Source organism: Corvus moneduloides, chromosome 11 (genome assembly GCF_009650955.1).
Source record: "Corvus moneduloides isolate bCorMon1 chromosome 11, bCorMon1.pri, whole genome shotgun sequence".
Lineage (NCBI taxonomy): Eukaryota > Metazoa > Chordata > Aves > Passeriformes > Corvidae > Corvus > Corvus moneduloides.
This window is the reverse complement of record NC_045486.1, coordinates 7,295,577-7,320,655: the sequence shown is the minus strand read 5'-3', so window position 1 is coordinate 7,320,655 and position 25,079 is coordinate 7,295,577. Positions and strand designations below refer to the sequence as shown.

Here is a 25,079-nt window from a genome sequence, read left to right as displayed (position 1 = left end):
TTACTTTCAGTTTTGCCCCCGATTTGGAACAAAGGGGTTTCAGAGCACATGGCTGTTTGACCAGTCTCGGGGAGGGGCGGCTCTCTCTGAGCAGGCAGCAACAAGGAGAAGGTAACTATCATACCTAGAAATATCAATGAATAGTGTCAGACATTGCCATTGTGTAATGCTGCCTTGTTTACATGGTTTATATTGTTAGTTACTTCCTGAACAATGGCTGAAATAAGGATTTATAAGGATATTTAAAAATCCTTATAAAGGTGGAGAGAGGAATGATCAGAAATCCAGAATAACTTGAGTTTAGATGGGTGTCTACAGATCTCTACCATGTTCATTGGTTAAAACTTCAGGCCTTGTAAAAGGATTTAAAGGAAAAAAATACCCACCAAGATTTTAGTCACAGCAGATAGGTAATTCTTTACTGGGAGGGTGGTGAGGCCCTGGCATAGGTTGCCCAGAAAACCCAAAAACCTGTGGATGCCCCATCCCTGGAAGTGTTCAAGGCTGGGTTGGATGGGGCTTTGAGCAACCTGGTCTAGTGGAAGGCGTCCTGCCCATGGCAGGGGGTTGGAATGCGATGGTCTCCAGGTCCATTCCAACCCAAACCCTTCTATGCTTCCGAGATCACAGAAGTGACAACATTTGGTATTTTAGGTTCAGTCCATTTTGTCTTTACTTCTGTATCTGCAGAGCTTTGCAAACAGTGATAAGCAGGTAAAAATGAAGGACATGCAGGTAAGACCAATGTCTCCAGTTACCTAAACTCACACCTATGTAGTGGTGAAATGAAATTGTGTGCATCATTTCCAGCTTTGGGAGAGTCTCCTTTCCCTCCCTTCCCCACAGAAAGCAGTATAATGTACACATCCTTTAAGTGGAGCTATGGTTAAAACCTACCCAAACACCACACAGACAGGTTTTGTTCTGGCACATGTGGTGGTGTGCTATTTATTCTCTTTCTGACAAAAATTTATTGTAGTTAAGCACTCGACATTCCTCTCTGAGAACACTACTGGTTTGGCAAAAGTTCAGTAAGAGTTAAAGAACCACCTCCCAAAGCTATTCTGACCTGGAAAAAAAAAAAAAGAGGATGGGGTTTTTTGTTCAGCAGCAGTTTCCACTGCTCTCTTTGGGAACATGGTGAAAGGAAGCTCAGATAGCATCAGGAGATTCTGCCACGCTCTCAGCAGTTTGGTTCATGTGTATCCCATGAACAGCCTCAGCTTTGGTGCTGTGGTAAAGATACCAGGACGTGGTTCCCAAAGGAAGGTCCCTGAGGCTGTTCATACCTCAGGGATCTCCAGAGCACATGAAGTCCCTGAGAAAAAGGAACAAATATCATAGCCTTTTCCACTTAAAGAAACCCATTAAATGAGAGGAAGTGGGACAGGTGCCTCATTTCCTGAGCACGGTGGTGCTGATTGCAGGCGAGTCCGGGCTCTGATTCACTGGCCATGTCAGGGCCACTGCCCCATACACCCACTAACAGAAGGAGAGCCTGGTCCCAGCACCCAGGGCCACCGCCCCACCAGAGCACCACACCCTGGCATCCCGAACCTTGGCAGGACTCACAGATCCCCATGCACGGCCAAGCAACTTTTCCCTTCTTTGCTTTCCTCTCCTGATGTTTGGCTACCTGCTGCACTAGCAGAGCACTGCTGCTGCTTCCAATGGACCCCAGATACTCACAGGAAAAAGAAAAAAAAAAATCACATATGAGAAATCATTGATGTTTTCCTCTTCCATGGTTCTGGTTAAAAGACCAAGCATCAAACTGGGGAAACAAATCACCTCCCGTCCCAGATACTGTATTTAGGGATGTACTTATCTAGAAAGCCATGCCAGGAACACTGTGAGCAGGAAACCACTGATTGACAACTAAGCCCTTCCTCCCAATTTAAGACATTTTATGACATCCTTGCTCTTTCTTTAAAGAAGCCTTTCCCTTCTATCAGTCTGGCTTCCCTGTTCTCTGTGGCAGTGGCTGATAAATTAAGATGACAATATGGATAAATGAGGCTGAATCTGCCCCCAGCCTGGCTCATCTCTCTCCCTTGCTGCGATAAAGCCACTGTCCCACATCTGGTTTTATCTGTCCCAGTGTGCATCGAAGGAACAGTCTAAGTTGTCATAAATCCAGGCTTTCCCAGCAAGATCAAGAAGGAGGAGGGCTCTCGGAGCCCTCTGCTGAGACAGGGGAAGCTGTAAAAAGTGTGTGAAAATTAACTGGATTCATGTTTACATTTGATATATCTACACACATGGGCAGAGGCAGCCATGCACTTGCTTGGGTCCCACCAGATGTGAAGTGCTTGCAGCTGGGAAGTCCATTTTTGTTTGTGTCACCCAGGCCGAGTTCCACTCCTCAGCACACAAAGCGTGGCTCCCAGCCCAGGCTGCCACACTTCCAGATGGGGATGATAAACCAAATGCTTGCACCTGTGTTGTGCAGACATGTATATCCAGAGATTTTGCTGACCATGGTGAAAATACAGCCTCTAACATGTGGATTCAATGAAAATAGGATGGGCAAAGCTCTGCCCCAACACGCTTGTAGAGCTCATAGGAATGAGATGTGTTCATCCTGTTGGTTTAGGATGTCACGCATTGCTTTCTAGTAGTCGCTCCAAACATGGGATGAGTATTTCTTGCTCCCAATTAATAGCATTACCCTGTCTGCCTCCTGGGAGAGGCTTATCCCTTCTATGCTGAGCACAGTGCGCCGAAGCAGCAGGGAAAGGCTGGCTGCAGATGCACCACTGCTCTTTCTTCAGAGGGAAAGCATCAGCAGCAGTTTAACTCCTTTCTCCCCACTATCAGAAAACACAATTACATCAGAATGAGTCCTTCACTGAAAAAGTTACATTTGTTAAATTGGCATTACATTTGTCAAATTGGTAAGTAGCTCATAAACTGAGGCCAAGGATTGTGATTGCTGTGAGCTTTCTGGTACTCTTGACTCCGTCAATTTAATACCCCAGCAGAACAGAGCTCCACTCCACTGTTTTTGACTGGGGATTGAGAATAGATTAATTAAAGTGACTACTTTAATCTTTGAGTTTATGAGTGAAAACTGAGCATACTAAAATGGTGAAATGCATTTTTTCCATTTAATATTTTTCATAATATTTCCCAGGAAAATGTCTAAATTGATGACAGCACAATATCTCTTTTCTAGTTCTGGCCTTACCTTCACTGTTTTCTGTAAATGAAAAAGGGGAGGGAAAGGTTCAGATTTGATAGACTTCAAAATTAAATATGTCACCACATAGTCATATGCAGAAACAGTCACAAGTTTTCATCAGTTTCCCTCTTCTGGAGGATTAATAATCTGTTATATAAGAGTTACTGTCTTTTTACCATCTTATTAGGGAAAAACTGCAAGCATTAAACTTCTGCACTAGGTACTAATTCTTTGACAGTCTTGCTTTTGGTCTGTTTTTAAATAGAGAGTATTCACCCTTCATTCAGGAGAAAAAAAAAATCTTTACCTGGAAATCACCTTCTGTGCAACTACCTGTTAAGACTTCGAGTGAAGCAAGGCTTCATTACTGTGGAGAAGATTTTCATGTGAAAATAGCTCTCCTCACAGGAGGCTGCCAACTTTTTTATTAATGGCTATTCCCTCACATTCTTTTCTTTTGACTGTTGCACAATTACTACTCCAGTGGAGCAGGTCTTGCCCAAGGGAGAAGAGCTGGTAGATTCAAGGATTTGGGTGGGTAGTGGCAGTGAGGAGTCAGGTCATTCACTACCCACCAGGCCTACCCAAAAACAATAACTGCACAACTCACAGAATGCAATCAAGTGCATTCTTCTCCAGCGTGATTAAAGAAATATTCAATTTGATGCAACTGAGGTACAAAAGCTCTCTGTGTCCTTCCTCTGCCAAGCATAGAAGAATGCCTTGCTTTAAATGATTTACAAAAACTCCCATATGCCAGAGATGTATCATTTACATGGAATCTAGGCAGCTTCATGCAATCACTGCTTACACATAACTGTCCCAAAAGTGAGGGGCAGGGGGAATCTAAATGGAGTAAATCAGCTTATCAGTGCTCAAGGTTTATTTTATTTCTCCCAAAGGAAAAGTAGAGGTTTGCTAGGAATCCTTTTTCCTCTACTAAGGGTAACAATCTGAAATGAAAAATAAAATAAAAATAAAAATTCTTAGTTCTGATTTTGTAACTGCATTCAGTTTAAAATCTACAAATAATATAAAACCGATTTAAAGCCAATTCTTATTAAACAAGAAAAAGTGGAAGTGGCAATGGATGAAAAATTCAAGCAAACTGTTTGTTTTCCTTTTCTTGTTTCTCTCAGGCTTCTGCTCCCCCAAATCTCTAGCAATGGTATAAATCACATGCAGGTTTCTTCAAAACATTACTAAACATCCAACAGGAGAAAATGACACTGTACATCACTTAACAGCAGCTGTGCCCTACCATATTAAAAATCAATTACACTTCACATCATGCAGTCTCAACTTTTAGCAGTTATTTGTGGTGCTAATTTGAGTTGTTCTGGATAATTAGAGGATCTGTTTCTCCTCATTATAAAAAAATTACTTTTGCTAGGATTTGCACGGAGGTACTAACAGCATTACAATCATGATGATTTTAATAAAAGCCAGATTGTGTCTAGCTCTAATACTCTAATAAATCTTTAATGAATTTATCCCAAAATATCCACAGAAGATAATTAAGCACCTTTATCCCCATTTTCAATCGGTGGGGAGCTGAAGCTCAACAGTAACAGGGTTTAGACACCCAGAGACATAAGCACCCTGCTTACCTCCACTTTTAACACACACATTGCAAAAAAACCCAACACAACCACATGGATGGTGACAGGGAAAAGAGATCAGACCTTTCCTGGAGAGGACCTGAGCTTCCAAAACCAGTATACCCACGAGCTGTCTGTCTTAATGCACTGCAATATTTCTAGTGTCAGCCTGGCTTTATCAGGGAGGATGCAGACACATAAGCCTTAAATAAGCTATAGAATGTGGTAACGGGGAAAAATAAGAAAAGTACTGGAGATTTGCCTGCAGCAGGGAGAGGAACTTGCCTCAAAAGGGTTATTGTTTCAGAATTGTTTGATGAAATAATAAACAAAATACTGCATTGCTAACAGTTTCTGTAGACCCATGCTGCCTTGCAATGCGGAGGAGGACATGTACTCCCTGCCCAGAGAGGGCTTCCTGCATAGTTTCAATGTGAAGGAACACACACTCATTTGTCAACGACAAAAAGCTAGAAGGCATTTCTTAGCCTTAGTGCTTTCTGTTAAGTAGAAATAGTCCCATCAACGTTTGAGGTGTGTAAGGAGATTCAATGGTTTTAATGCTCAGGCTTCTTTTCTAAATTGAATTAAGACTGTGCTGAATCAATATTGCAAAGGACAAAGGTCAAGGCTTTATTTATATAATACAAGGATGTAATGCAATAACCGGCTGTTGGAGGCACGTAAGTAAAAGATCAGGGACAAAGCTGCAGACAGGATGTCAGCAGTGTACAGGGAATTAGCCATGCAACTCCCTCTCATTAATTACAGATATGCACGTCTGAACACCATACATCATTATAAAGGCATACCCAGCAGTAACTGTGATTCATACCTTACCATTAACAGTGCAAGAAAAGGTGAAAGAGGATTGTGCTCTTCTGGCACCATTAGGTAACCATAGCTGTGGGTTCTTCCTATGTTCAATCTGAAATGAAACAGCAGCCATGGAAAAGCATGGTAAGGAGGAGTTTTCATAATTTCCTGAAGTGCCATTTTTAATCATGTTACTATATAAGGAATAAATATTTCCATACCAATTATCAGGCAGCAATGTAATATTTTTCTACAAAACCCTGATGAATATTAAATATTGTTACACCTTGCAAGAGCTCAAAAAGCACATTCTGTGTCAACACACCTGTCAGAGACAAAAAGATTTAGAAGCTCAGAAGGACCTTGAAAGTTCCATTTCTAAATATTGCTTTTGTCCAAAATATGTTGCTTTCTTATGGGGCACACCCTGCAACTTTACTCCCAGTCAAATACATCCTCAGCTTATTGGAGCCCATTATGTACATTTAGGGTACAAGACTACTTAGTTTTGTGCCAAACATTCTTTTACTATGTTTTTGCCAAAAAAAAATCCCAACAAAAAACCCCACAGTTTCAGCAACAAAAATGCCTAAATGGAAAAACACTTCACTTGTTATATCTGCTGTAGATGCTGGTTTCTTCTTTTTTTTTTTAAATATGAGCATCACATCCTATTCAAAAGCTGACTTTCCGGTTTGTGCAAGAGCGCCACAAAGACAAAAATTCATCTTAAGGTAACAGAATGTACCTAAGGCTTTACTGCCTTACTCTGAGAACCTGTTGACATTTGGTTTTGTCCTCATGACATCTGTTACTAATGCAACATTGGAGTCCTTATCAAAGGCTTTAAAATAACATTTACCAGCATTAACTGCCAGGTAGTCTTCTTCAAATGTTTTCCATACACTTTCTACACCAGATTTAGAAAAATGCAGTTCTTCATGTAGTCTTTAACTGATGGAAAAGATCCATCAAAGGTTTCTGGTAACCAGGTGTACCCTATTTCCCAGGCATTCTGCCAGCAGAGAACAATGACTGATGTTCTTTACCTCAAGTGAACTGTACCCCGTAAGCTGGGAGAAAGCCAAGCCAAGAATCTGCTCTTCACCTGAGCTGTTTTACGGGTAAAAACACCAATTAGGGCTCATGTTCACCCACAGAGTCTTGAACAAGGCTGTGCTTGGAATGGGAACTCTGAGTACCCCTTGTCATCATTGGTCTCCAGAAAGATACAGGTCAAATATACACTACTGGTAGGCTTTGCCCAGTTCTCAGGGCAAGAGGGTCCTTCTCTTACACAGCACATGACCCCAATATCTGCAAGTACTACAGTGCCTTCAGTCATCTACTTTAATTGCAAGATTTCTTTATTTTTTTAAAATGCAAAACTGGTCTCTTCAGAAAAGAAAGACAATGTTTTACCTTTTTTGCTTTATCAGTTTTTGCTAAGCTGACAACACAACTCTGACTTACCAAATGAACTGTAAAGCGTCATGACACTTCAACTGTTTCATTGTGGTCACCCTGATACAGCTGTGAGATGTAAAGGCCTCATAATATAATACAGAATATGATGAATGTAAGAGTTGCGAATTTCTCTGTTAAGGATAGTGATTTTTTTGCAGTTCGGTTCCTCAGGATGGGAATACTCTCAGCTTCCTGAGCTTTTGGCAGCTGAAGAGTCAGAATGTGCAGGGGAGGCTGGCTAACACCCCATTAGAGCCATCCTTTAATTTTTCTGTGATCTCCTGTCTCTTCCTGCTTAGGACAGTCTCTCCAAGACTGAACCAACCCTTAATCTTTCACTCTCTGCTCCTGTGGTCTAAGTTCTACAGTATAAAATACTTCTTATTTGAGTCTGTTGAGCATTAAGCAGGTTTTTGTAGAGGTAGAATTCATGAGTCCATGCTTGACTTTTCCAGACCCCCAGAGCTTTGGGCTGTCCCAAGTCCTGCAGTGCATTAACCTACCCTCAAGACACCTCAGCTTAGATCAACATAAAAGGCAAAACCTTTCCAAAGGAAGACAACACACTCTTTTAAGTCTGGTTTCCTAAACAAAGCAGAAGGTAAAGCACAGGTTTCTAGTCATGTTTTGAAAGGTGTTCAGCCAGTTTTACATCTGGTTATGTAAATGTGAGCAATCACACAGATTTTTAAGCTTTAGTGAGCTTGGTGAACCTTGCTACACACATAAATGCATTCCTCAAGAGGAAAAAAGGTATAATGGCTGGTTTGGGATTGATGGATTTGCTGTGGATCTGTGCTTAAACAAGAGAGGGAGGTGAGGAGAAAGTGAATGTATGCAAACATAGTCTCAGAGAAAAAGGGATATTAAAAGGAAAAGTAAAATGAAATGTTGTTTATTGTTGCTCAACACCAGAACAGACAAACTTTTAACATATAACAAAGATTTCAACACAACATGGACAGAGGAAATTATTATTCCAGCTCTACAGAGAGAATCTCAGTCTCAAAATGTGAGTGCTTAAGAAGTGGGAAACTCCCAGTGACTGGACATTCCCCAGCTCAATGCTTGTCTTGTCCATTTTGATGTTTCATGGTGTAGGACTTCTGTTTGCATGATGGGAAGCACAAAGGCCCTTGTGTTTGCTTTGGGCCTCTGGCTGCTATTGTAATACACAATACCATAAATATTGCTCACATTCTTTCAGCATTACACAGCAATTCTACAAAATTAAGAGCAACAATCCAGGCTGAGGGTCCAGTGTATTGTAAGCACCAATGGCCCCTTCCTCCTTTAACAGCCATTACAAAGGAAGAAGTAACAGGAGAGGGAGCAGAAGGCAATGACAGAAGGGAGAAGGGAACCAACAGAATGTCATAAGGATCTGTCTCCAGAGGAAACCTTCTGCTGCCCCCAGGAACCAAACTGCTGGAATAGAAGGAAGGTCACAAAAACCAACCAGTGAACAACCTAAATCCAATTGCATCGAAAAGCACATTCCTAGAGACTAAGGATGGATGCAGCACCAAGGAGTAGAAAAGAGTGACACTAACATCTTGCTTAAATGAGCACATCAGCTGAACTTTCTTTTTGCTACAATGAAAGAATTAAATGCGATGTGCAAGTAATTCAAGAGTTTATTGGCAGGGTGGAGAAAGAGCTTCTACATTCTAGGGGTGTTTTATTACTGCCTGCTTTTGAATTGCAAAGCAGTGAGCTATTAAATACCATTGTAAGAGGCATTTGTGTTATCCAATGCCTCAGAAGAATAGGGAAGACGCCTGAAACATCTCTGTGACTACATTTTAGGAAGCTGCTGCTAGCAGGCACACAGTTGCTTAGAGGCCATCAGAAATGGGATTAACATCTCTCTGTGTGTTGAGACACACAGAGCTCATAGCGGGGTACCCCAAAGCTGTGTTTGCATTCTGCAACTTTTAATTGACATGCAACTAAAACTTCTGCAAGAACAAGGTGTGCAATCATACTTTCCCTGAGTAACCATTTCTGAAATGAATGTCTGATCTTAGGGAGTGCAAAATCCTGTTCCTGAAATCATATGCATAAACCCCATTCACTTTTGGACACCTCAAACTTCAGCAAGTGACTCAAAATCCTACAGCACAAAAATCATCCCTGCGTAGTTATGCTGCACACAAGGAAGAGAGCTGTTCTCAGTGCTGCCATTCTCTGTAGAACATGCTATTCTTTCTAGAACCATGGCTTTTTGAAGCAATGGTAATTTACACTTCTCTGGCTCCTTCTCCCAGCTCCTCTGAGACTATTTAGCCATGATTTTAGGTGTAGTAATTGTAGGGACTAGAGAACTGTTCTTTCTCTTGGGGGTGGGAGATCAGGCCAGCTCTCCTCCACACATGATTTTACTCCTTCTTTTCCAGCTTCCCACCTTTCCACAATCCTTGTTTGCTTGTGTATGTATCAATCCCTCAGACAACCCACCAATCCCCAGATTTCTTCTAACCTGAACAAACTCAAGCTGTACTATATTGTTCACAAGCCTTTTTTGCAGGTACAACATAAAAAATGGAAAGGGGAGTGCTTCTTCACCACGTCAGAGGTTACAACTTAATTTGGCTTGGACTGGATCTGTCCTTGGACCACTCAATTTTATACAGCACTGCTCCCTGTAAAGAAAAGAAACCTCAGGATCGAGGAGCATGTGGGTGCAGTGGGGCCACCCAAAGGTCTCTGACCACCTCTGTATGATGGTCTCCATGCAGCTGTCGTGGGGATGCAGATCTGTGCAGCACAGAGCCCCCTTAGCTGTGACAGAGCAGCCACCACTGACAGGCAGCAGTGGCCTAATGAGGTGGCTGCTCCTTCCCAGCCGCAGTGGACGGTGTCCGACCTCGTGCAAAACCGTCACTGCAATTAGAAGTAATTGGAGGCCTTTTTGCCAGGCTCAGCAGGGAGAGCAGGAGCCAAAGGGCATGGGGGATGAGTGGAATGTGGTCTCCTCGGGGCTGGGTGTGCTGGTGGCAGGCCTGGGCATGCTGGTGGCAGGGTGTGGAGGTTCACAGTGCCACTGCCCGCTCCAGACTACTCCTCCAAGGCAGGGTGTGAGCCCCGCCACTGCCAATCAGTCCTATCTACTGAGAGCTATTAAAACAAACCCCAGCAAAGGTATTGCTAACACCCCAGGTTATGTAAAGGGCCAGTTTTAGAGAGCAGCCTTGCCTGTGTTGTTACAGACTCCCTTCCATCCTTCTTATTCCATTTTTCATCAGTGGCGGTGGCTCAGGTCTCATAATAGGAAGTCCCAAGCTTGTCCTGGTCTCCTCACCGAGCAGGAATTTGAAGCAGCGTTATTATTTGGGGTACTTCAGAACACAATGTTCTCCTGAAGTGGCTTTTGTTTCTTTTAAAAGCATTATTTTTTAACAGTTTGATTAAAAATAATACTGCAGTGTGAGAAGGGGCATTCATGACATGCCAACCTGACCTACTAATTTAAATTCCCAAAAGCTCTATCACAGATCCCCTGAAATGGAGAGCCTTTAATAACTGAATTTCTTAATGTGGAGGGGCATTTTTGGATCCTTTCTTTTTTTGATGCAGCATAGACTCTCTAGAACATCCTCTCATGTCTAAGGTGCTGCATGTCTAAGATGCAAACCTCATCAGCTCCCAAAAGCCACAGATAAAGATTGCTGTGAGTTATTGCAGGCACCAGACTGGCAATCCCAGGACAAGGCATGTCACCCAGGGCACAGATGAGATTCTTGAGCATGTTACCACTTCCCCTGGTAGCAAGGAAAGGCAGAGAGAATTGAGTCAGGACACCCACACTAGCATGGGGACAACTGAAGATTTTGGACAAGGCTGTTGTCTGCACAGGAGTGATGAACTACCATCCCAGATGTTATTTCCAGGGTCAAGACACCCAGCAATCTCCGATGTCCATGCATTTGCTCTGAGCACACAGCATGTTTTCCTCCTGCAGGTATCTAGCAGTCCACAGCATTAAAACAAACCAAGAAACTCCTTCCTGACTCCCTTGTAACTCAAGATTTCTTAACAACCAATACACTTCTAACAACCAATACAGTGACCGCTGCTGCCCACTGCCCAGGCTAGCTCCAGCGGTGTGCAGCAGGAGTGGGGAGCAGCTGGAGGCACAGAGCTTTAAAGCTGCTCCTCTGAAGCCTCTGCTCTACCCAGGGGAGCACAGGCTCCAGGCACTGTGGCAATCAGCAGCCCTCGACCAAGGGAAAGACAAAAAGTAGCAGGGAAGCTTGCCACAGGAGGGAATCCAGATGCATTGAAGGGGATCCACCGTAAACAAGCAACACTTGCAGAGCGACCATACCTTATAAAGGAGGGTTGAACAGGGGGAGTAACCCAACTAGGGACCAATAGGCGGATTAGGAGGGAGGGATGCTGAAGGAAAGGAGTCACATCTGGGCCAATGGTCTTGGTGGGTGGAGGGAGAGGAGTCACATGCCCCAATGTCTAGGTTTAGGGGATTTCCAAGAGGGGAGGTATCCGAGGGGGCAGGGTCCTGGGGGATTGATGGGGACCATATAAGGGTAATTAGGGAGGGCTTGGGTGACAGACACAGAACAATCCAGAACTCCGGGAGGGGTTTGGGCAATTGGCAGGGAAGGAGCCAGAACAAAGGGAGGGGATAACCATATTGGGAGCACCGGGGGAGTGGCTTGAATCTGCGGCAAACCAACTGGGAATCAAAGTGGGGAAGGTAGGGATGAAGCATTAGGGTACAAACATACAAAAATACAATAAAAACATCGCATCACCACACTGCAGAACACTGGTGCACAGCCATTCTCTTAAATTTTTATGTATTTCACCTTTTCATTGGGGACAGTATGACTTCATCATTGAGATTCTGGCTCAGAAATCATCACAATGAGAGGGGAAGCCACAATCTCCCATACTGATTCTTCCTCCTTTGATAATTATTAACATAACTGATGCTCTCGGACACTGAATTTTTCTGTGTCAATTTGCTCTGTAACTTGGAATTTTCTCTTGACTATAAGATCTTACTGTATTTTGGGGTTGTTCTCGGCCAGAGGGATCAGTTGGACAAGCACAGAAAAACAGAGACTGTGGTCTGGACAACAGGCGTGCAAAAGAGAATCTGATTAATCTGGAGGGTAGAATGACTGAAATTTAGTCCATGGGAAGTTTGGAATAAAATTATCATCATTCTGTTTTGGAGAGAAGACCAGATATTAGAGCATTCTTTATAGACAGGAAATGAGAAAGAAAACCCATCAAAACAATATTAAGTTTTTCCAAATTAGACAATGGTTGAGATTCCTATTTTTTGGTCCCTTGAGCTGCCAGGGACATCTTTTCTCTCCAGTAGCCCAAGAGGGAGCCAGGTGTCCTCAAGCCTGTCCCCAGGCTGTCAGAAGGGCACAGCAGAGGTTGCCAGACTGCTGGCTTCTCCAAATGGAAACCATGGAGCTGGGTACCCTCAACCCAGGCAGCTGCTGGGACACACATCTATCTAAACCTCTGTATACCAGAGCCAGGAGCAGTCTGAATGGCTGAGAGGCACCGAGCCAGCAGGCCCTGGAAACCCAGACTCCCTGAGAGCTTGCCAAGCAGCTTGCCAGCAACCAGGCAAAGGGCCAGTGCTTTGGTACAAGTCAGTAGGAACCTCCTCTCTGCTTTGGTATCAGCTAGTCCGACTTCTCCTGAAGGGAATGCTTGTCATTCCTGCATGTGTGGCCACATACATGCCCTATACCCCAGTTCCTACCAGCCCTTGCATGTGGACACAGCAGTCAGTTGTGGGGATGTGACCCCAACGTCACACTCGACACTTATTTTCTCTCCCCTTCCAAAGCCAGATTTAACACAATCCATTACTCCTGCCCTATGTTCTTTGCTTGAGGCTGCTTTGCCTCCATCCTGAGACAATACATTATTTTACTAAGGACATTTTATAACAGATAGCTTCCCAATTCCTCTATGACCTACTGTTGTAGGATGCAGTTGCTTCAATGCCCACAGAACGTCCTCAGGCAACACACTTTGGTAAAAGCTAAACATTCTAGAAGGGTTTTATAAGATCTGTGATCCCAAGTGAGTCTTTAAATATATTTTATTGATTAGTTTTGGCTATATATGAACAAGGAACTGAGGATCGATCCTGCAGCTTTAACTTGGGCTGTTCTCATATTACAGAAAGAGTGACTTTGTCCCAGTCAGAATTAGGCTTTCAGTCCTAAAGCCAACAATAACAAACTCCAATGTGACCTTTGCATGACAGAGTTGTATGAAGAATGAGCTATGCTAAACCCCAACCTTGCATCTCCTCTTACAAGACACATGCACATTCCCACTCACTTTCGGGAGCCCTGCTCCTACCTGCTTCCTGGAAACTCAGAAAAGACAAGACAACACGACAGCTTTCACTGTTTTTTTTTGTGAGATACCCTGCTTGTCTTTTTTTCCTTTCCCTACTTTTAAAATCACAGTAAGTTTTCTTTCTTTCAGATTTCTCTAATGTTTTCCCTGTGGTGTATCCGTTTTAGCCAGCCTCCCTCTTCCCTCTAGTACCCGACACTGCTCTCATTGTCAGGGCAGTTGCAGGGAGTTCAGGTTTTCCCCTCTCCATTTCTCTTTGGACCTGACACTGCTCCTGACCCCTGCTCAGCCTTTGCTTTGAAGTGCTTTTTCTGCTCTCTGCTTTCCCACTGGATTGTGCTAACCCTCCTCCTTTCCCCGCTCCATCAGTTGGCTTCAATAAGTGAGAGGAGCTCACTGGAACCTCCTCTTTTGTGTTATCAGCATGCTCTCACTTCTCATAAAATCCTACCCACCTTGCACATAGAACAGTTTGGCAAAAGATGACGGCTTCCATGGCCTGGGAACCCTGCTAAATTCCACATGGGAGCACCGCTAGCTGCCCCAGACAAGCCTGTCAGATAGGTCTTGTGTTTGACCCAGGCAACTTCACAGCAATGTCTAAAAACAAGCAGCCACTTTCTTCCCCCTCCCCAGGACAATGGCATTCAAGTGTCTTTTTCGCCATGTGCTGCAAACAGTGTTATCCTTGTGGGGCTCTGTAACTTTTTCCTGCTCTACTGCAATTTTAATGGAAAACACACCCACAAATTTGGCTTAAGTGCAAATGACTGATTTGATTCGGTCTCCTTGGTGCTACAGCTCCTAACTGATGGATGTTCAGGTCAAAGCAAGAAATGACATCAGCACAAAGACTGGCTCTGCTCTTACTTATTACAGACTCCTGTAAGCTTTCCAGATCTATAAATATTCACGTTATTCCCACAGAGGGGAAGAAAGAGGATGATTTGTATCCTTCTAGCTTGTTCTGTTAACACATTCCCGTTTTTCAGTGTTTTCCAGTTAGATAAATACCATGACAAACAGGAAAGCCTTGTGAGAGAAAATACATTTTAGAGTAAATTGCAGTGGTGCGTAGTTTATAAATATTTGCAATGGAATGTGAAAAATATCTCTATTGATCATATTAATGTATGCTCAATACAGAGGACCAGGGGTTTTTTTAAGACATGAATAGAATTTCCACCGCAGGAAAAAAAACGGCAGAATTTGTGTATGCTGTATAAACACATAGACAAAAACACTTTAAAGTTGAAAATACTATTTTAATTACAATGGTAAAGCTTGATTTATTTTCTGTACCTCTTTTGCCAGGAAGTTAAGCATCTCACAAAAATCTGAGTCATATTGCCTGAGGATCAAAACCAGAGAAAACTCTGGTAAATCCTGGTAAAATGCTATCACCTCTTAACCACTCCATTAGTGAGAGCTGATGATAACATTTAAATAAGAATGTAAAAACATTGTTTTGCTCAAAAATTACATTACAAAGATAAACAATAAGAGTTTGGGAATACCCTGGTTAACACAGCAGCCTGAAGGACTTATACAGATCTCTCCTCCACTCTCCTAAGTATTTTTCATTATTGCTTACTAGATTATGAATTATTTTTGAAAGGATTATTGTAGTTACAAATTCCTACTCAGGCTTCTTCACTCACCACTTGAGAATACTGCAAAGGAGCACCTTTCCACATGTGAATGTGATCCACATGTGCACGTGGCTTTGTGCATGTGGGAGCAGCGTGGGGACGCTGAGCCATAACATTCCAACGCAACTCCAGGACTGATCCCCTCCATGACATCTCAGCACAGGTTAATTCCTCTGTGCACCACTGATGCAGCTGTACCAGCAATAACAACCTTTCCCTTCTCCCCCATTTTTTCCTTTGGGCGTTACTATCTGTAAGCCTTCAAACCCCTTTCACCCAACACAATGGTGCTTGTTACAGCTGCTCATTTTCCAGCTTCCATCAGCATCATGCAATTAAAGGATCTCTGACATGAGTCATTTAAACCCCTCCCCATGAAGCTGTTCAAAACATAAACCAGCCAAGAAAAGACACTGGGAATGGCATATGTGGAGTACACAGCGCCTCACTTCACAGCAACTAGCCTGCTTAGGTGCAGTGACTTCTCTCCTTTAAAATACTAATACTAATAATAACACTACTACTACTAATAGTAATAGTAGTAGTAGTAATTATACACACTGAGTACCCATCCAGCTGTTTTGCCGGCAAGTAGCTTAACCAAATGGAAAACAGGGTGGGAATACTTTGATGCCCCTATAGTCCCTGTGAAAATCAAGGTGGCCAAGGTCACTGGTGCTATCCATACATTGCCAGTGCTGATCCTCTGCTCGAGGGCAGCAGGAACCCTGGATAGCCCTCAGCAGAGACTTCTCCTTTCAAGTATCTCAAGGATTTTAGCAAGGTGAATGCTCATGGTTATGGAGCTGGCTAACATCCATCACTCATTTTACACTGGCCATTAAGCTGCCTGGAGGCAACCAGCATGGATCTAAAGCTGCTGCATATGTTTACCTTGCCAGGGGGAAAACAAGGTAGGAGAAGTGCTGGCAGAACCCATGTTTTGACTCTGTACACAAATATCCTCTTCCCCCCACCTCCCATTCCAGATTCTTACATTCACTGCATTACATCTTTGGTGTCTCAGCTGTGCTGTGCTGGACTGTGTAAAAAACATCAGCATGTTTCCCCCACAGGCCACGAGGCAGGAGCAGCCATGTCCTTACTGGTGAGTTCAGGGCACTAGGTGAAGGCAGAAAACCTGCAGCCCCCGCCAAGCCCAAAGGGATCTGTGACAGGCCTGTACTCTGAGCCCTTCCACCACAGCATGAGAGAAATGGCTTTCAAGAACAACAATGATTATGTACATTTTGTACCATGTTAAAGAGGGAAAATAGCAACGGGGACAAGAAAAGCTTGGTTTGTGAAGGATGTTCCAGCAGAGGTGATTAATAGTGTTGAAAGAAGCCCCCACTGTTTCAAATTTCTTTCCAATTAGCCACGAAACTACTCCCTCCTTTTTCCTCATTTTACTTTTCCCTTTTTTTCTTTTACCTGTATTTGATTTAGAATCAAGGCTCATGATTTGTGTTATGACAGCAGAAATAAAGGGATTTAAAGCATTGCTTTTGATGGCTCATTAGCTGCATGTGGCTACATGCAACACTGCTCGACTGAGATACATTGCCCAGGATTTAATTCCAGAATTATTTCAAAGGCATTAAATCGAATGCTTGCCCTTTTCACCATGGTGTTTAAATGGTACTTTGTATGCCAAGCTTAAAAAAAGAGCATAGGAAACAGATGCAATGCTGCTGGAGCGTGTATTGAACCTTGTTAAAGTGTTAAACATTTATTAGAATTTTTTTTTAAACAAAGTAGTGTAAACCCAGTTGTTACTACAGTTAACTTTCTCTGCTACAAGAGAAAAAGGAGATTTTTTATTTTTCTTAACTAACAAACAGCTCTCAGAACTAGTGAACAATAGCTCATTTGTTCAGCAAGACTTAAAGATGAGAACAGTCTCAGGCTGGAAGAAAGAGATGTGCACATTTCTGTGCTGAGTAAAACAAACCAGACAAAGCTTCTTCCACAGTAGAGAGGAGATTAAACCCTAGAGCTGAGCTGAAGGTCAGGAGTCTCAGAGCTCTCCAGGCATAGCCCCAACCAGCTACTCCTGGTGGAAGGCTGTTCAAGGACCCTCCAGAGAAGCAGCTCTGAGCTCTCAGCTTTCAGCTTCGCAGGGACATCCAGGGATGAGAGCTTGCCTCTGGTGCACAAAAGCAGACCCTCCAAAACAGTTTGCACTTGTTTACTGCTGATCTACAACCTCTGTTAAGAGAAAGCCCTCTATATGCTTGTTTTTCCCCCATTTGCCTTGTCCCTGCAGATTCAGGGATGCTACTAGTAAAACACAAAGTGGACTTTATCCAGTTTACAACCGAACTTTCATTCTGAAATAAAGCAAATCCAAAGCACAGTTTCCTTGAACTCACAGTGGGGATATCCCTCTGCTCAACTCCTCTTGCCTACAATGGGTCACACTTGAGTGCAGTCAGTTGTGCAGGGGCAGCTGTCCAACACTGTGCCCACCCACCCACCCACCCACTTCACCCCTTTTCCTTTCTACCAGCATCCGTGCATCATAAACACATCCAAATGTCAACATTTCATACAAGAAGCAATACATAACACAGCTATTTGCACGATTTTCTTTTATGTGTGGCCACAGTTGGCTGGAGCTGGTGGTTCTGTTAAAGCCTGAAAGACAGTGGGCGTTACCAGAATTTGCATCTGGATTTGAAATTTAACACCATTTGGAAAACACAGGCAATTACCTAGAACTGTGTTTCCATGCAGCAGCACCCAGGAGTCTGCAGCAGTATTACACCACAATTCAGCTTCAGCTGGAAGCCACATTTTACTGCCTTAATCACAGGATTTCTGAGCAACCACTATCACAAAAAGATGCAAGAGGCAGAAGAATTTGCATTTTTGAGCCCTTTCAAGAGCTCATCAGTGTGTTTTAAGTCCTCTAATAAAACAGCATTAATAAAGGCATTGAATTCCTTCATGTGCCTGAAAATACACATATGCACACACAGAGATCCTCTCTACTTCTGCCCTGCCTGCCAAAGGAAGAGCAAAGGAGCAAATCTATCCAAACACATGGGCTGCATCTGGCCTGGGCTCTCTGGGGGCTGCACAGTGGGGACAGCGCAGGGAGGCAGAGGAAAGATTGCCCAAAGTGCTCTTTCTGGCCCAATTCCAGCACATATGTAATTTAATTGGGAATTCTATATTACCCATAGCCACTGTATGGCAATAGTTATCTTGGTTATTTAGTAACTAATGGGAGTTTTTTTACAATTAAACATTTTTTTTTGTGTATGAGGGTCTGGAAAGGGACCTTACATTGCACAGAAAGGTTACAGCTTGCCACATATGTACAGAACTGAGGCTGGTCCCCTGTGGATGGAGCTTGGTTTGATTTTCTGTAGAGATTCAATATAACTTGCCCAAATTACCATGTACCCAAATACCATAGCATAGGTATTTCCCCACTTCCACCTTTACCATGGGATGTTTTGACTCCAACACCACTTTCAGGTACACCCTGTGGTATGGAATGACCCTGCAGAGTTTTCCCAAGATCTGCTATTTTCTGCATTTAAGTAAAGCTTCAGCTTCAAATACACAGGATGTGAAGCCCTGCTTTTACACGATTTCACGGCATGTTGAGGAATGAAGTGCTGGTGTTTGAGGCAAGTGATTTACTGACACGGGGTTATCCAGAGGTTTCATTTGTCGTGCATCTCACCCACATGCTTTGTTTCCTTCTTCACTCTCTCTTTCTCAGAGGCAGCATGCTGCACACTGCTGGCAGTGAAAGGGCCTCCCTTCACACAGCAGCGATTAATTTTTCTCAGCTTCTCTCCAGCCAGATATTGATGATTCCTCAGGATCTGCAAAGCCTCTTTTAAGACCCTATCAGAAACATGGAAGCCTTCTTTTTCCCACTGCTCAGTTAAACAGTCTCTGCATTCATATTACCCAGACTGATCAATCTCATCCCTTCCTTCTCGATAAAATATTGGGTGTCAGAGTGTTTTAATTTGACAGTCTGCCAGCCACAGTCCCATTCATTTGCTGCCATGGAGGCAGAGTAGGCTTAAAGTGATGTCTGATCATCAATACCTTTGCTTTGGGAAATTAGATTATTGCAGCACTCAGAGACTGAGTCTGGTCCTGCACCTCACATCAGATACCACAGCTGGGAGTGGAAGAAGAGAAACCCAATAGATTTGCAGCTGAAGCAAGACCTCCAAAGGGTTTTGTTTAAAAAGCAAATGAATCAACTTTAAAGCACTTTGTCCAACCCTGGATTCTTCGAGGGCTGTGCAAACACTTGACTGCGGGGAGATGGATCCAAGAGAACAGTCAGTTCTGGCATTTCCATGTTCACTCTCACTTGCATCATGGCGTCTCCATCTATGGTGAGGCATCACACATCCTTTGCCCTGGTCATCTTACACTGACTCTTGTCACAAATACTGGTCATCAGAGAGGAGTGATTTTAAAGTGTTAAAATTCCCAAAAAGCAAGCCTTTTGCTCAGGGATGTTATTGGATCACATCCTTTAAATAGCCAGAAGCTCCAGTTATTGCTCTATAAAAGTGGTTTATTTTTGAGTGTATTGTTTGTCCTTTTGTGTCCTCCAAAAAATATCTTCACACAACTGCCCAAGAAGCACTGTCTACACCTGCAAGGACAGGGCCCTTTGTGGCAATATTTATTTAAAAGGAGAAAATAACTGCATACTTATTGATTTTGAGAGGAGCTTTCAGAACACACCAAGGGGATTAACACTCAGCTCCATCCTAACACCTGAACTTGTGTAGCTCCTTCAATTAACCTGACGAAGTAATTTTATGAATCCCAAAAGTAAACTCTGGGCAGACTTGTGATATGCTCAGACAAGATTATGCCAACAGAACACGTGTAGGGGATGCCAGTGGCCAAACCAAAGAGGAAACCTCTACTGAGCCAAGAATCCTTTGCCCATTTACCTGTGATGATTATGATAATATCACAGTAATACCTCAAATTTCCAGTTGAGATGCAGAGCTGACATGTTAAATACCATAAACATATGGAAAACCCAAGCCTGCCCGGCTTCCAGAGTGCCTGCTGCATTCTAGAAAAGAGGAGACTAGTGGAAAAAAGCCAGCCCCTTCATTCAACACCAGAGGCCAGTGGCTGGGAGGGTAAAGGATGAAACTTGCCCTGAGGCCTTCAGCCAGGACTTTGCTCTCAACTTCAGCACAAGCTGAAACAGGACCCAAGGTGAACAAGGGAATATGAACATGAGGGGAAAAGTAAGAATTGCTCTCTGAAGCTGCAGCCTGCAAATCTGGGTATGTACTGTGTCTCAGATGTGGGGCATGACTGCCATGCCACTGTCACTCTGGGTGCTCTTTTCACCCGTATCAATTATCTCAGGATGCCTTTTGTCTTGTATGCCCACTGGCCTTTCTATGGACAAAGAGCTGGTGAAATTGGTTCCACACTTTTTATTAGAGAGAGACTTTCTCAGTATTCATCTGCACTTCATAACCTGTGGTGCTCTGCCACAGATTTGTGACAAGCATAGAAGCAGCTCTTCCTTACAGTTTAGCTTCTTTTGTGTGAACTAGGGATACAACAGTCCAATTCAGTCCCAAATCCAGCCAGAACATTCTTCTTTCTAAAGCAGTAAGGCAATGTTAAGCTATTTCCTTGGGGCAGTGGAAATATGAAATACAGCAGTCTCCTGCTTCAAAGTAGACTTTGGTTTTTTTTTCCGTTTACTGTGAGTGGTGTGACATATACCAGCCACCATTATACACCAATAAAAGTGAAACTCAATTTTCTGTCACAATGAAGATGACCAATAAAATTTTGAACATGGACAACAATTCTATAAAACCTGAGCAGAATCATAAGGCTCCCTTTAAAAGCACACAGACTCTCATAGAGGGGGTTCTATAGGCATATAAATTATCCAGATTTACCGTAGAAGGAATATGCTGCACATCACGACACGCTCTTCCACATTGCCTGAACTACCCCTCTTAACAGGTATGGGGCTGCTCCTCAGTACCACCAGGTTGTTTGGCAATAGAAACACAAAAATTTCAGTGTAGATTGCATCACATCAAGAGAATACTAATAGTTAACTAAATTAAAACAAATATTATTCTGTATTATGCAGAAGCCTGCAGGGCTCAGTCAAAACCACAATCATCTTTGAAAAGAGAGAAGGGATCTCTGCTCTGCTGCTGCAGTAGAGAAGAGAGAGATGAAGATGGCAGAAACGTTGCTTAGTGGCAGAGGCAATACAGAAACTGTTTGGAAGTGCCAGGAGACCTGTGCATCCTGTCTGGGATTCTTGTGTGTGGATGGGTGCAAGTCTTAGAAGCAAATTAGCTGGAGGAGACCAGGAAAAGAGATGACGAGGAAGGGCAGGGGCATGGGAGGGTCATACACATGGGCAGAACAGGCTAAATGTGCTTGTCACTTGCCTGCAGTGAGAACTAACTGTACCACACAAAGTCTATCAGAACCCAGTCTGGCACCAAATATAAATTGGAGGTGCTGCAGAACAGGAGAAGGGCTACCATTTGCTGGTACAGTCATAGGAGGATGGTGGGAACAAACTTTGGGTGGTAAAACAGCAAATCAACTTCCTGCAGTAGCTTTGAAGTGCCATGAAAACTAAAGCACATAGTCAAATTCCAAGAACTTTGCCTTGGAAGAGGAAGAAAGGGAGGTGGCTACATATGCAAGGCACTGCCAGTTCATAGGCAGTAGGATGTGGAGAGCCCTGGGGAGCCCCCCAGCAGGGAGGGTAGGCAGTGGGACACAGCTGCATGTCTGCTGCTCACCTTGGTGCACTCTCAGCAGTGTAAGCAGCAGCTCTTGAGCCCTATGGAAAGGCCTGTCCTGACTGTACCTACATATCAGACCAACTTTATTGCCACTACTTACAGAAAAACAGCTCAAATACTTTCAAACACTGATAAGAGGTTTCTGTGAGTCACGCCAAGTAGGCAAAAATTTTACCATGTTTTGCTTCTGTCTGGAAATGTGGTAACACTGTCCAAACCAGAAAAAGAAGGCGTCTGGGAGTATTTGAATTAGAACCCAAGGATCTGATTAAGGAAGACTATTTAACATGCTTAAAAAGCTTTGCTGCATTAAGACTGAAATCAAGCAAGGTACAGATATAAGGTAATTAGAGAAAGAGGATAAAAGAGTCAGATTCTTCTGTCATTTAGAAAAAAGGATGCACAGATTTTACCATTTTGCAAGGCATGCAGAAGATAGAGGCCATTAGCATGGGCAGCCCAAGGATTTATCTTCCCAGTTTTCCTCTTCCCTGCTCTGCAAGGTTATTGGGACTCTCCTGTGCTGGATAGTTGAAGGTTCACTCCAGAGTATAAGACATTTGCCTCACAGCAAGAGCACCATTTACTCCAGGGGAAATTTTAGAGTATTATGCAATGGTTATACTGTAATCATCAGAAAACAAAAGTGTTTTGGTTTTTTTTAAACCCACTTTTAATTCCACTGCAGTTGGAAATAAAGTAAATAAAACTACAGGAAACTAGAAAATTACTTCACATAACAAAGGCAAGACCACAACTACGGGTAGTCCATTCTTTAACTTGCAATCTTTCCATAGGTAACAAAACAGTTCTTTTCTGGTGATGACAAAAATTTGATAGAAATCAGTACTTTGGTCATTTCTGGACATTGGCAGCACTTCAAGTACCCATGAAAAGGGTCAGTCTGGTTTTCAGGACAGCAAGAGGCTGGAATGAGCAGCACTGAGCAGGTCTTCAGCCAAGCCTTGGACTGACACAGGCAGCACTTGCTGTTTCTGTCTGCTGACATTACTGAAGTGTTGCTTATCTGCTTGAACTCATATTGACTCATGCTGTTCTTGCAATAATGGAGCAAAACTGCATCATTGACAGGATGCTGATCCATTTGAAATGACAAATAATAGACTGGAGAATAATGGAATCTGGGAAGTTCTGAAATTCTTATCTTCCATACATCAAGCAAGCCAGAACTGTAACTCCTTAATTCTACTCCTACCTAATGTCACCTTTTCTTGCCACAGAAGATAAAAAACAAAGTGAATTCAAGGATTTATGCTGTAAGTCACTATTAAAACCTCCACATTCACTTATTTTACATCTCTAGGCATTGAATTCTCAGAAATAGGCCTGGCATTGGATAAAACTGAAAATTAATGATGGAAAAATATTCAAGAACACATGCAAGAGGGTATCACTTGCATCATAAATAGATTTGCAAGAGGAAGACTTAGGCAGAGAAGCAGAGTAGGACACAAGAACACCCAAAAAACTACTTCTCCAGATACACAAAGATGAAGGAAAGCATGTGGTTTGCTGAACTTAGTTCCCCTTGGCACAGCTGCAAGCCACAGATGTGAGGTGACAAAGATGCCAAAGGTGCCCAATTTAAGGACTCCCCTGGAACTGGTAAGTGTCATTACTGAGACAGATTGTGGTTTTAAGTCCAGCTCTTCCCATACCAGAGGGATGTCAGCATCCAGGTCATTCAAACCAATACCCTCGCAAAAAAGAGTCTCACATGCAGGATGAAGCAAGTGGCCAAAAGCAGTAGCAACCACTGGTGAAAGATCGTAAGTGAAAAATCAGGAAAAGCCCTTTTTATAGATTTATACATCATTAGGGAGAAAAGGAAAATAAGATACTAAAGATTGCTGATAACTTAAAAACTGAAGATTCAATGTTTACTTTATCTGTGGCTGTGACTCTTGAGTACCATAAAGAAAAATCCTGCTGAGAATTCAAAATATGCCTTCTCAACAGAACAAAAACCAAAAATGCAAGACTGATGTAAAGTATTTGCAAGCAAAAGGACAAAATGCAAACCTCCCAGATCGGAAAGAACATTGGCCTCCCTGGAACCTCCTCCTGAGAAATGTTATTAGTTATAGCTCTCATGAAGTCCTTACAATTTCCCAGCATATGCATGAATGCAAATAGGTCCAGAGGGTGCACAAACAAAGGACATCATCCCAGCCCTAGTAATGCCATTGCCTGCCAGGGCACAGATGACATGTGCGTGCCATTCCCACTGCCTTCCTTGGGAAGGCTGGTATTGTATGGGAACAAGAATTCCCAGCATGGGTTTCACAAGGCAGCATCGAGGAGCTGCATCTTTCCTTTACTGCCCGGGACAAAGTACTCTTGGTAAAGCACAACTGAAATGGGAGGAAGTTTCAATCAAAGCATGGGAAAGAAGAGCTGTGCTGTGCTGGGAGGCTGGGATGCATTGAATGGAAAAGGCAGGGGGAACAACAAACAGCTAAACCAGCAGAAACAAGAGGATGAATTCAGCTCCTGCAGACAGTTTCATCAGTAAGATAAGGCAAAATGACTGGGGTTTGTTTTAACTTGTTTGGTCTCCAACCAGAGAACAGTAACTCTAAAGCCTTCGCCAACATGGAATAAGTTTGAGTTTATTGAGCGTCTCACTAAAAAAAAACCAGACCAAAACAGAGGAAAAACCCCACCAGGAGAGACCCAGGCACTCAAGCAGAACTTCTCACAATAATGAATAGTGTTCAGCACAGAGGATAAGTTGCCAGAGGAGGTTATCAAAACCAATAGATACAGACAACTTTAAATACACATCTGGATACTGCTAGGCAAGAGCAGTTTGCAGCACATGGGAATGAAGTTTTAATGAAATATTCTTAACAAGAGAAACTTGCTATGCTTAGTCAGTAAAGGCCACAATTCCTTATTTTTGCAAGTAATACATCACTGAAGCCAAAAGCTCCCCTCTAGGAAACCCTGGGCTAAGGAGGTGCTGGCAGAGAATCAGGCGGGGACTGCCTGCTGCTGTTGCAAGCACAGCCCTTTGGCATCAGGGAGAGTGAAATATTTTTTTCCTTTATTAAAAAAGTATTTATTCACCCCGAGGGGTCTGTTTCTCTCAGACAAGGTGTTAGCACCAATTGAGCTTTCAGAAAAGAGACAGAGTAAAAGGCACCTATACATTTTTATT

The 25,079-nt window shown here is 43.1% G+C and overlaps 1 long non-coding RNA gene across 9 annotated transcripts in view; it reads right to left on the bottom strand.

Moving 5' to 3' along the window:
• Positions 1 to 25,079, bottom strand: part of LOC116449547 — a 94,338-nt gene that overhangs the window by 25,896 nt on the left and 43,363 nt on the right. For 7 of the 9 annotated variants that reach the window (XR_004242424.1, XR_004242422.1, XR_004242421.1 and 4 more), the window contains exon 2: positions 5,626 to 5,713. This is a non-coding gene — a long non-coding RNA (uncharacterized LOC116449547). Of the gene's footprint in view, positions 1 to 4,869; positions 4,919 to 5,620; positions 5,714 to 25,079 lie in introns of those variants that run through there. The other 2 variants (XR_004242423.1, XR_004242428.1) reach the window with 2 other exon arrangements.